Genomic DNA, 13699 nt, shown 5'->3' with positions numbered 1-13699 from the left:
TTTCATTCCATTTGTTTCTACTTTTTGATCATATTCAGTCTTATTGATTCCAAAAAAGGACATATCCATCAGCTGTATATATAGCTTCCTCATATTTTTGTAGCTACAAGCTGTGATCAAAGTTTTATTCTTTTTAGGGAAGTAACCACCAATCCATCACCCTTTTCTTTTCATCAACCAAAACCAGATGATGTTTATTGCTACAATATGTTATACAACCGGGACACCAAAGGTTTCTATTTCTTGTACACTTAGGCTTTTTCTTTGTCTTTAAAGCCTATCAAAGTTAAATCTGTTCTTTCTACATATGCCTTTATGATAATGATTTTATTGTACTTAATCACATCAAGACAAAACTGTTGTTTCATTCGTGTAGGACAACTTGAAACTGTTGGATGACATGGCGGAATGGAGACTTGCAGTTTTCCATGATTATATGACGGGTATGATAAATATATGTATTTTATAATCCGTTAGGCTTATTGATTCTCAGTTAGGTGTGTGGTTTTATTGCAGTGAAGTCATCTGGTGGTCTGAAAGAAAAGACTGTTTAATGCGAAGAGGGAAGCATTACTTAAAAGGTTACTATTTACAAAAATTTATGATAAATATCTGTATTTTGGCTTTCCATACTTTATAAAGAATATAATCTGTCTGTCTGATATTATCTTTCAGGCAAGAATGCATCTCCTATGTGTCACAGATTAGTATTTAACAAAATAAAAGACAAACTTGGCCATCATCCTTGTTTCCTGATGTCATATATTTTCTTAAAGTGTAAGTTATTTTTAGGACTAAATTCATCCAACTCACTCAATATGCCACAGAGAGGATCAAAGGGCGTTTGAAGTTGATCAAGTAAAAAGGCTCTTCACTATTTATGGTAATGTTCCTATTTTGTAATGTATGTTCTATATCAGAAGTTACACAGCTGGATTGAACTTACTTAATTTTCCCTTTTTATGCATGCATGTTCATATCAGTTTATCTTTCTAATATTCTGATTTCTTAAAGGTGCATATTAAGGAGAAGCAGAAAGCAGTTAATCGAAACGGTAAATTCTTTTGGTAGCAATTAACAATTTTAAAGAGTACAAAATGCAACTTTATAATTTTAACTAGACAATTTTAAAGAGTACAAAATGGACGTAAAATGTTACAATAACCTCAAATAAGGACCCAAATTCATAAATTAGCTATGATCAGGGACCAAAAATGTATTATAGTCTTGTTTCTAGGTTTGTGTGCTTTATATCCATTTTCATATATGACAGTAAAGGGGTGTTTGGCTTAGCTTTTGAGAAGCCAAAAGATCTTTTAGAAAAAGATAGAAGCCAAAAGATGTTTGGCAAAACAATTTTAGAACCTACTTTTGGATTTTTGATAGAAGGAAAATCGACTTTTTGGAAAAGTCTGAAAACCTGACTTTTTGCAACTTTTCCAAAAAGGACTTTTGGCCCTTAAAAACTAAGCCAAACACCCCCTAAGTTAGTTGTAAATGAGTTATTAAAGTTTGATGTAATATGCCAAATTGGTTGAAATTACGTTACTACCCTCTTCGGACCCAAGTGGTTTGCTTTTCCTAGAATGAATTCAACATATGTTGGAAATTGTGGCTTGTAGTCATCAATCAAAGCTAATGCAAGAACATTGTTGCATTTGTAGTATGGAATGAATCACAACATCAAGCTAAAGAAGTTGATGAATGCCTACTACTCTAATAAAACTCCTGATGAGCTAATTTGTTTTTCATTGTTTAACAAAATATAAGTACTCTTTTTTCATTGTTTAATAGTCCCTTTGAAAATTAAAAGGTTATGGGTTGTGCAGGCTTTTTTTTAGTTACTATGATATGATGTTTAAAGGACAATATCATTTTCCTTTTTGAAAATTGGAGAGCTGGTTTTTATGTAATGCTTCTGTTTTCATTTTCAGATAAAAAACATTAAACTTTTTTTTTTTGAATAATGGCAACTAGAGAGGCAGAGATGATGGATATCACCCAAATTGGTTATGATAACAACAAGCCTCAAAATTATGTTAACTTTTCAAGGAAAATTGTGGGAAATAACAGCATACTTTAACCGATTTGTACAAATTAATTTAGTTTTTATTCATAATAGCAACGCATTTTTAGCTTTTTCTTCCAAAAACAACAATCTTCAACTTGAAGAAATGCTAATAGGGCATTTCAAGAAGAGCATTTTCAAATGTTTAACTTAATGAATTTGAAAACACATATGCCAAGTGCAATTGTGTTGGTCAATGTTTTATGTATGGTATGATAGATTTTTTTACATGTATAGCAATGTTCTTATGTTTGTTTTATGATTTTCTTACTTGTTGGTCATTAGTAGGTAATTAAAGCATGGGCAACAACTTAAGGGATCAAGGTAATATATCTATCTGTAATTGTGTAATGTAATCACTATAATCGGTAAAATGGTAAATGATTTAGTGTTTTTATGGATTTCACCATTAGAATATTTACCAATAGTGTGTAGATTTGTATAATTTTCAAAGGTTCATTGATTTATTGAACATATCCAACTTCCTGGTGTTCTTCAGGATTCGGTCACCTAATCAAAAAAACTAAAGCATCCATTAGAAGAGGAAGATTATCGGTCAAGCAAGTGGTGTGATGTGTTGTTAGTAAAAATTTAATTGTTTTGAAAACCCCAAAAAAATATTGTTTAGCTGTAGATTGTTCTTCTTTGCACTTTAGGTGTTTGATGAAATGTCTTGATTAAGTTAAAGAGTTGATTTGCTTTATTTTGAGGGTGAAAATGTTATCGGATTAAATTATGTAGAGAGAAGTACATAATCACAAGTCAAATTAAAATATTAAACAACTTATTGGGCTATTAGAGACTCAATTAGGGAAAGATAATTTATTGTTTGCATTTTTAACTCAATTAGAAATAGACCTGTATTTTAGATCTAACTAAAAGTTGCATATAAAGTTGTGTGATTCTGTTTAGTTAAGTTAGGTCTCCTTCCAATTAATATACACTAGGATGAAATTGGCGTGTTGATTGTTGACCAACTACTGTATAATTTGCGTATTTGAAACAGTTTTCCATTGTCACTACTACAAAAAAAAAAAAAAAAAATTGGACTTGTGTTTATAATTTTTTACTGCAGGATTTTAGAGATTGAAATTTGATTTTTGGGGCATAAGGTCAAATGCTTAAATCTTAATCAAATGAGGATACTTCCAAGAGATGTTGTGATTTTTTGTGGGCTTGTTTATGTCATTGCCTCTCTGCCTAATATTCCCTTTTTATACATGTTCATATCAATTTATCTTTCTAATATATTTGTTAAATCTACAGATACCTGAGATTGTTTGGTTGCCAAAGCTGATTAAGGAGAAGCTGAAAGAAGTTGATCAAAATGGTAAATTCTTGTGGTAGCAATTAACAACTTTAAACAGTACAAAATACAGCTTTATAATTTTAACTAGACAACACTACAATTATTCCTTTATGATATTTGGCATGCCATAAAATGTTACATATATTAAAATGGAACAAATGCCATAGGAACCAAATACATTTTTTTTCATTGTTGCAGAGTGCAAAGAAAATAAGAATTTTATCAGATTGGTTCTTGAATCTTTACTTCAAGTCCTTGTTACAACATCTGATGGGTTCGAAAAAAGCTTATATCAGATTGTCTATTTTTTTCCTTTTCATCAAGTGCTACCTGGATAATAATGTGTTATATTTTCTGAATGACTTGATAGAAAATGCTCTCATTTAGCAAAGACTTAAATCTATTTTTTTTAGTTAAATGTTCACTTAGTTTAAAAGTTATTGATATGAAATTCATTATTCATGTCTAAGTGATTCTTTCTTGTGCTTGGGTTTTGGAGAGCATAGATCTTTGCTATGGAATGATGGTAGATGATATAGTAATCAATGGTCTTTCTCTTACTATTTTTGGAGGCCCTTTTGCCCCATGTGAATATGTAAGTGTTCTTCGGTAGTTAAAATTCACATGTTGTTCTTTTCACTAACTGAAATTTTTGTTTACAAAATGGAGATTATAAGTTATGGCCTAAATAAGAAGCATAAGACATATGTTAAAAAGTCCTAAGTCATTCAACTTTTTACTTTATGAAAAGATGGAAACAAAATATAAGTACACACCCTGTTATCTGGTTTCACTTCATCAGCTGAAGAGGCTAAATAATATCTTGTTTATTTAAAACATACTTAGTTAGATTAGCTATTCACATTTGATGAAAGTTAATTACAATCATGTCATGTTTATTTAGAGGGTTTCTTTCAAAACTGTCACTCAAAAAAATGTTAAGTGAATGAAATATTTTTATGATGTTTTTTTGGGTAATAATCATCCTAAGTTACATCCTCCAGAAGGAATCTGAGTATAGCTTTCCATCTGATCAGAAGTGTATTTTGGTTATAACTGAAAGTTGCATATAAAGTAGTGTGTTTTCAGTTAAATCACGTTAGAATGAATTTGGAGTGTTGTTTGTCAACCAACAACTGTGTAATTTTTGCATATTTGAAACAGTTTTTTGATTGTCATTGCTACAAAAATATGTGGAATTATGTTTGTATCATGATTTTTTGTATTTGTGGTGTCCTCTCTGTTTTTAAATCTCATTGTGTGATATTCAAGTAGGTGACAGAGGAAAGGTTCAAAGAGGTTATCTGTATGTTTTTCACTAAACTATATACTGTGTGAAAGTTACACACAGTTCATGGATTCCATAGAATTTTGAAGGAAATGGAATGGAGATTCCTTCAGTTACTTGTTGTATTTATAGGATTTTATCATTCCTAGTGAAGAATCGAAATTCCATTATTTAGTTCTTCATTAAGAAGATTAATTGTTGTATTATTAATTATTTTTTTTCTTCATAAGTCATTTTTAATGTCATATTACTTTATTCTAATGTTTAGTAACTGTTTCATAAATAAAATCTTTTTTCATTTATTTTCAGTTCTATTATTTTATTAAAAAAGTTCACCAAAGGGTGTTTCGGTCATTTAACATAATTTTCATTTCAATTATTTCGAAAGATTTGCAAGCTAAACACAAAACAACAAAAGAATGGAATCCAATCCTTTCTATTTCCTGTCAACCATGCACGTGACAGATTCCAATTCCTTAGACAAATTCCATTCATTTTAAAATTATTCTTTCAACCACAAGTCCCCTTGCATTATTATGATATTAATTGCTCTTCTTAATTCCAATTCCTTTGACAGATTCCATTCATTACTCTGAAACAAGAAAAGGTTTTAGAAACCAAATAAAGGTGTATGACAACTTCCATGCATTATTATGACATTAATTGCTATTCTTAATTCCACTTTAAAAACACTTGATGATTTTTATGTTCTTATTTAGTTTTTCTGTTGATGTTTAAAGGCACACCTTCTATCCACTGATTACAAGCTGACAAAACATGGAAACGATATGCAGGAGTACATGTAAGTATAGCTATGAGTGTATGACCCTGTTTGTGTATTTCCAGAAATACCCCTCTGTTCCTAAAACCTGTGTCTATTCATTATCTTGATGGGATTAACATACTTGATGTTGAATCAATAAAAAAAAGATGTTGAATATCTGGAAAATATATTATTCAAGTAACTTCAAGTCCTTTTGTTGAATCACAGTTTAGTGTTGGACTTTTCTCTATCTCTGTCTTGTTATAATGATAGAAAGACTTAAACATCTCCAATAACACACAAGTCAATCTTTCATGATTTCTGCCATTTTGATTACTGATTTAATGGTGCTAATAACTCAAAGGTAACAATTTACAAAACTTTCTTCAATACTTTAAGGAGTATAATCTGTGTGATATTATCCTAAAGTGTTAAGTTATTTTTAAGGCTAATTGCTATAAATAACAAGCTTCTTTCATTTGTTTGTGTTTTATAACATCCTAGTTTCATTTTTCTTTGTATTACAGTGTTGTCCTTTCAGATTTTCTTATTAAGACATTGCACTTTGAAAATTTACCCAATTATGGAATTGTACTTTTAACTATTTTTTTATTAGGTCCTTATACTTTTAGATGTCTACCCAATTATAGCATTGTACTTTCATATCTTTTTCTTATTAGGGCATTATTTTTTGAAAACTCTACCCAATTTTATACTTGTACGTCCAATTTTTTTTTCTTATAATTTTAATAATCTACCCATTTATAGCTATATAACTTGTTATGAATGAGAACAATTTTCTGATTTTCTTTGTCTCTAACTGTGATTTTGTTGATCATTTGATAATGTTTTTGATGTTTGGATGGGTTTTGTTGGTTGTTTGAGAATGTATTTTTAGATTCTGTACTTCTAACATTTACAAAATATATTGTTGGTAACTGTTCATAAGGTCAAATCAGAACAATACTTCTTTTTCTTCTCTTTAACATATCCATGTATCACATTTCTTATTTTTAGCAAGTATCACAAAAGGTCTGTCTGTTTCTACAATGATGAAAAAACCTGCAAAAATTTCAGTCAATAACATAACCCTAAAATTTTTGAGTTTCTTGATTTCAAAATCAGTTAGTATTTTGTCAACGCATAAAATCTGAAAAAGCCCATGTTTGATTTCATGTGTAGACACCCTTGGTCACCACATATACTATTTTACAATATTTGAAGTACATTTTATCACCAGATATCTACACTGATGCACTTAACTTCAAAAGAATTTGAAGTTAATTAGGGTTCATTCTGTTTCAGAAGCAACCAAGGTGAAAAACAACATACACACAAATTTATGTTCTTTGGTTCTTCAAATCCATTTCATGCCATTTGTTTATACTAATTCTAAACTTTTTGATCATATTCAGTATTATAGTTTCCAAAGGGGGACATTTCCATTAGCTGTATATATAGCTTCCTCATATTGTATTATTAATTATTTATTTTTCTTCATAAGTCATTTTTAATGTCATATTACTTTATTCTAATGTTTAGTAACTGTTTCATATATAAAATCTTTTTTCATTAATTATCAGTTCTATTATTTTATTAAAAAAGTTCACCAAAGGGTGTTTTGGTCATTTAACATAATTTTCATTTCAATTATTTCGAAAGATTTGCAAGCTAAACACAAAACAACAAATGAATGGAATCCAATCCTTTCCATTTCCTATCAACCATGCACATGACAGATTCCAATTCCTTTGACAAATTCCATTCATTTTAAAAATATTTTTTGAACCACAATTCCCCTTGCATTATTATGACATTAATTGCTCTTCTTAATTCCAATTCCTTTGACAGATTCCATTCATTACTCAGAAACAAGAAAAGGTTTTAGAAACCAAATAAACAACTTATGGTGGAAAAAAAAGAAAAGAAGATGCTTCCAAGAATCAAGGTGTACGTTTTTACTCTTAACACTATAAAAACACTTGATGATTTTTATGTTCTTATTTAGTTTTTCTGTTGATGTTTAAAGGTACACCTTCTATCCACTGATTACAAGCTGACAAAAGCATGGAAACGATATGCGGGAGTACATGTAACTATAGCTATGAGTGTATGACCCTGTTTGTGTATTTCCAGAAATACCCCTCTGTTCCTAAAACATGTGACTATTCATTATCTTGATGGGATTAACATACTTGATGTTGAATCAATCAAAAAAAGATGTTGAATATTTGGAAAACACCCTCAGCACTTATTTAGGAAACCTGGTAATTCTTTACAAAAGATATTTGTTATTTAGTCAACTCTTTTATTTATTTAAAATAAAAAAATGTGCTTTTATTTAGGGAATTGGGACATCAGGGAAGGAAAATGTTAAAAAGAGGGGATGAAATGTTAAAAGTAAGTGGTCAATATAAAGAGTGGCTGGTGTTTACTTTTGTGTCTCTGGTTATATATGAAAATTCTGTCAATGAAAATATTATATATGAAAATTTTGCTAATAAACAACAAGCATCTTTATGTTACCTTTTTAGCCAAACCAATCATATTAAGAAAGTATGGTTTATATCATCTCATTCTTTCAGGTGGTAATTTTTGTTACTGGATCATATCTTTATACTTGTTAATTGATAATTTTGTTTTACTATTCGTACTTAATAGATAATTTTCACTATCAAATATTAATCATTCTGTCACAATAGTTAAGTAACAATATATGATATATGAATGATTCATCTATCTTTTTAGAGTAATATTACATTTTTGGTCCCTGAGTGTAGATGATTTTTTCAGTTCTGGTCCTTCTTTGAGGATTATAAAGTTTTTGTTTTAATATATATTTTTTTAATTTTTGTTTAAAGTAAAATGACAATCTTTTTGGGACCAAGATTACAATAATCAACTATTCTTACATGGAATAGGGACTAGAAATGTTACACGTCAAATTCATCAGGGACCAAAAGTGTATTATACTCTTTTTTCTAAGTTTGTGTGCTTTTACGTTCTTCTGATAAGTTTCGCCTTTTTGTTTCAGATAAAACACTATCTGTTTTTAAAGGAACAACATGGAGTCATATTTGGGATCATGTTCATTTTTATACAGGATATAATACACCAAATTGTTTGAAATTACGTTATTACCCTCTTCAGACACAGGTAAGGGTTGACGTGGCAATGAACCATATGTTTGAAAGTGTGGCTTGTAAAAGAAGTTGATGAATGCATACTCTGAGGAAAACTCCTGACTAAGGAGGTAATTTTTTCATTGTTTAATATAATTGTAACTACTCTTGTTATCATGATAACAGACTTAAACATCTCCAATAATATGAGCCAATCAATCTTTCATGAATTGGTGCTCTTTTCATCCACCAAAACTAGATGATGTTTGTTGCTACAATATGTTATACACCAAAGGTTAGTGTAAGTTATTTTTAGGGCTAAATCCAATAAATAACAACTTGCTTTCATTTCTTTGTGTTGTATAGCATCCTAGTTTCAATATTTTTTTTTTCTATTTATGTCATATTACTTTATTATAATTTAATAAATTGTAAATCAATATTAATAATAAATGCATGAAAAAAGTAAATTAAAGGGACAAAATAGTCTTTTCACTTTGAACGGGGACCAAATCCACAATGAATTTTGACCATATTTGTAGTTTTGATGTCTGGCTGTTTTTTGTTTCTTTCAGTTTTAACTGCTTTCTTTTTTGTCACAAAAATAGCATGCTGCTTCCATCAATAAACAAAAATAACATGCTATTTTTATTGTTATGACAAAAATAGCATGTTATTTTCATTCTTATGAGAAAATACATGCTACTTTAATATTTAAATTAGGGGGTTCATCTCATATTTGAAGAATAGAAAATATGGTTTTTTTCTTCTTTTCTCTGTTTGTTTGGTTTTGATACATGTCTTTTTGTTGCTTTGTAGTTTCTATCACGAATTTGTGCAATGCATATATGTATATATGAATAGTTGTTTTTGCAAAATTATTGGTTTGTTAATATATAGCTATTGTAAAAACGATAAGTAGGTTTAAATAAGTGGTGTAGGTGACTAGGTGTTTGTATGAGTAACCAATTTTATTCTATTTCTTATTTCTCTTCCACTGATTTGCATCTTTACTAATAAGATGATAACTCTGGTCAAAATTTTTGATTTAGTTATGGTTTGAATTTGTTAGGGTCCAACTGAAACCGATCTTTTCAGCTCAATCCATGTTAACATGGCTACATGTAAAAATACATGTTATTTTTTTCTTATTACAAAATAGCATGATGCTTTAATATTTGAAGAATATAAAATATGGTTCTTTTTTATCCTTTTCTCTGTTTGTTTGGTTTAGATGCATGTCTTTTTGTTTCTCTTTAGTTTCTGTCATGAGTCTGGGTGTATATGTATAAAGCTATGTGTGTATATTTCTAATAAACATATGTGTGTATGCATAAATGAATAGTTATTTTTGTAAGATTATTGGTTTGTTAATATAACCTATAGTAAAAATTATAGCTATGTTTAAATAAATTGTATAGGTGTTTGTATGAGTAACCAGTTTTATCAGATCACCATGTTCTACTCAAAATATCTTTTTGTGGGTATGTGATCGTGTAAGACTTGGTCATTAAACTCACATAAATGGTCAACACCAAGATTTCCCATATTACTCCTATCGTCCTAAAATAATTGTCTACAGGCAAAAACCACAGTTTAAGAAAACATTAATTAGAGATGATTTTATTCAATAAAATGACACTTTTACCCTTTTTAAAAAATCATCTTTATTTTTCTTTAGAGATGATTTTATTCCAGAAATACCCCTTTGTTCCTAAAACTTGTGTTTTATTTATTATCTTCAGGAAAAGATGAAGTTGTATTGCATTTAGCCCCATAAGAATGTTTAGAGCTTGTTGTAGTCCACCATAAAAAACTCTTTGTCTTTATTGTTTAATTTTTGAATTAAAATCGGGTCTATTGAATATAAGATTACAAAGAAACTAATCATACACTTCAACCCTACATACAGGCTGCTACACAAGTTCAAATTGCATTCAGATGTTCTCTACAACCAAATGTTGAGGTATAAATTAATCTGTTTGGATGTTCACAACATTCATCACATGTTAACAATGATGCCGATGTATAAATTTTGATGTATAAGTTTATCTGTTTTGGTTGTTTGTAATTTTTTTACCTAATTATATTATTTGCCCCTACAGCCAGATTTTGTCTCAACATTCTTCTTTTATTTTCTTTTTAGGGAAGTAACAAAACCATCACCCTTTTCTTCTACCAAAACCAGATGATGTTTGTTGCTACAATATTTTTTTGTGAAACATAAATTTGGGTTTAAAGGAATAAAGCACAAGGAATTGATTAAAATCTTAACACAATCATTTAAATTAAGGTTTATTCTTCTTTCTATCCTGACCCGACTTAAGCTATTTTCCTGTTTTACCCTTTATTGGGCCTTCTAGACAAAACATATAGGACTCTTTCTTTAATGGTATTTGGGCCAATCGATTCTCAATTAGTATCATTACTCCTTCCATAAAAAAAAGATGCATCTTGAAGAAGGAAGAGAATGCCAACTTGTAAACTACAAATCGTATGATGTTTGTTGCTGTATTATGTTAAAAAACTGGGACACCAATGGTTTCTAATCTTATTCACTTATGCTTTTTTTTTTTTTCCTTTTTAACTCTACCAAAAAATAAATATTTTCTTATCTTAACTGGAACTTATTCCTTCTCTTACAAATTATGTCCTAAAAAAACCCTAGAAATGCTAAAAAAATACTTTGAGATATCTACTCTCTCTTTTTTTTTTTCACTTTACAAACTAAAAATCCCAACTTTTCGTTCAATTTCGCTGAAAAAAAATTAAAGTTGATATGTTTAACCCTTTTCCTCTAAAAATGATCCGCCCAAAATTGGGCTCCATCTCCCTCCCATAAGTAGTCATTTTTAATGTCAATACTTTTTTTAAATGGTTATGAAATTAGAGTATGTATGTTTGATGTTTATATAATTATTATTTCATAAATAAAATATTTTTTATTAATGAAATTAGAGTATGTATGTTTATTTCTATGACCCTGTTTGTGTGTTTCCAGAAATACCCCTCTGTTCCTAAAACTTGTGCTTATTTATTATCTTTAGGAAAAGATGAAGTTGTAATGCATTTAGCCCCAAAAGAATGTTTAGAGCTTCTTGCTGTAATTCATTTAGAAAACTCCTTGTCTTTATTATTTAATTTTTTGAATTGAAATTGGTCTATTGAATGTAAGATTACAAAGAAACTAATTATACATTTCAATTCTACAGGGGACATTCATTCATTAGGGTTTATTCTGTTTCAGAAGCAACCAAGGTGAAAAACAACATACATACAAATTTATGTTCATCAAATCTGTTTCTTTCCATTTGTTTATACTTTTTGATCATATTCAGTCTTATTGTTTCCAAAAAAGGACATATCCATCAGCTTCCTCATATTCTTGTACCTACAAGCTCTGATCAAACGTGAAGAAACTATAACTTTTGTTACTGTAAATCCATGATTTTTTTTAGAAAAACGTATATTGATTCCTGCAAGTACTGGCCACTATAATAATATAATGTTGCTGATCATCAAGGGTAAATATGTCCAAAAAAAATCAATTTTGGCTGGAAAGTAGGAGTGATGGGTGAAAAGGTCGATAACCTTTTTGTTTTGAAACATGAGATTTCCACCAACTTTATTGAACAAGAAGCTGTTTACTTAAACATTCTCCATCCATTTACCCTAATTCCACTTTCATTGTTAAGACATTGTAATTTTATTATTTTTCCTATCTAGTCATTGTACTTAAAAAAACAAACAATGTTTGTTTTTGGTTAGTGGTTACCAATTATAGCATTATAGCTTCGTTTTTTTTTTTTTTAAATTGAGATATTGTACTTTCAAAATCTAACCTATTGCAGTCAGTATATATCATGACGGAACCCAATAAGTGTTGCACTAATAAACTTCTACCTTGATAATGATGTCTTAAATTTTCAGGATTTGTATTTATATCCATGTTTGACTTGATAAAAAGTGCTTTCATTTAGCAAATAGTTCAATCTATTTTTATGTTAAAAGTTATTGATGTGAAATTCATAATGAAGTGATGCTTTCTTGTGTTTGGATGCTTTTTGGAGGAGCCTAAATCTCTGCTATTCTTTTCACTAGCTGAAATTTATGGATAGAAAAACGGAGAGTATAAGTAAAAACAGATAGTAGTCGGTTCCTTAATCATCAGTTCATATTGCTTTACATTGAATTTATTTATTGTTTTTTAAATGTGTACTTCTCATCTTCATCTCTTTCATTTCCATTTTCAAGGAGCATGATGACATTTCAGCAGAATTATATGTCTATCCTTAAAAACAATTGTCATATATGTTGAAGGAATACATAACTAAACCCTAAATCCTTAAAAATAGAATCTTTTTGAAAATATGGTACTCATTTCATGGTGTCAAAATGTGTTTGGTCTCAGGGTTGCAACTTCAATAGCCTATATGTTAAATTTATGAAAATGACCATTTTGCCATTGTCTTCTTCACCAATCCCTGAAAAAAAAATTCTTGAAAAAAGAATATTTTTTGAAAATTTGGTACTCATTTCATGCTTTCATAACATTTTTGGTCCATGGGTCGTCAACTTTATAACACCTATGTTAAATATCTGAACATGACCATTTTGTCCCTGTCTTCTGCTTTTCTTTCATTTCCATGTTAAAACCCAAAGAAAATCCATATGCTTCCTAAATATGTTCAAAATTTATTGTTGTTTGTGATATGTCATTTTTTGCTTCAGATCATCAGAAGACACAAATGTATATCTTGTGAATAACTTTCTTCAAAGAAGTTTGTCTTCATTGGAGCTTCCAAGATCTCTTCTTATATAATTGTTACTCTATCATGACAAAGTTATTATTCTTCATTTATTTTTTTGGCAACATATTTCATTCTTTTTATCAATACAGGCAATATACTTTATTTTTTACCCACGATAGGGAATTAGCGATGTTTAATCTATAATAGCAGCATAATTACAATTCCTTACTCGTTATTGCAACATACTCCAAATCTCTTTACCAATAATAGCAATATGCCAATATGTAACAAATAAAGTACAATGCTTAAGATCGAGGGTACCAACGATTTGTGAAAAAAAAACATGAACAGGAAACTAAAAAGATTATAGTTAGTTTATTTTTATTTTTTTGGATGTT

General features: G+C 29.2%; 1 long non-coding RNA gene across 1 annotated transcript; it reads left to right on the top strand.

Moving 5' to 3' along the window:
- Positions 1-375: 375 nt before the first annotated feature.
- LOC145051977 (uncharacterized) lies at positions 376-12217 on the top strand. The gene is made up of 14 exons (XR_013683884.1): positions 376-443; positions 517-581; positions 828-883; positions 1015-1054; positions 2354-2392; positions 3335-3398; positions 5243-5292; positions 5406-5467; positions 7280-7376; positions 7458-7695; positions 7774-7828; positions 8463-8681; positions 10463-10516; positions 11763-12217. It is a non-coding gene; the product is annotated as an uncharacterized LOC145051977 (long non-coding RNA).
- The last annotated feature ends 1482 nt before the right edge of the window (positions 12218-13699 follow it).

Source organism: Lactuca serriola, chromosome 5 (genome assembly GCF_051521515.1).
Source record: "Lactuca serriola cultivar US96UC23 chromosome 5, Lser_US96UC23_V15, whole genome shotgun sequence".
Classification (NCBI taxonomy): domain Eukaryota; kingdom Viridiplantae; phylum Streptophyta; class Magnoliopsida; order Asterales; family Asteraceae; genus Lactuca; species Lactuca serriola.
Note: the sequence above shows the minus strand (reverse complement) of the source record. Positions and strands in the feature narration are given on the sequence as shown.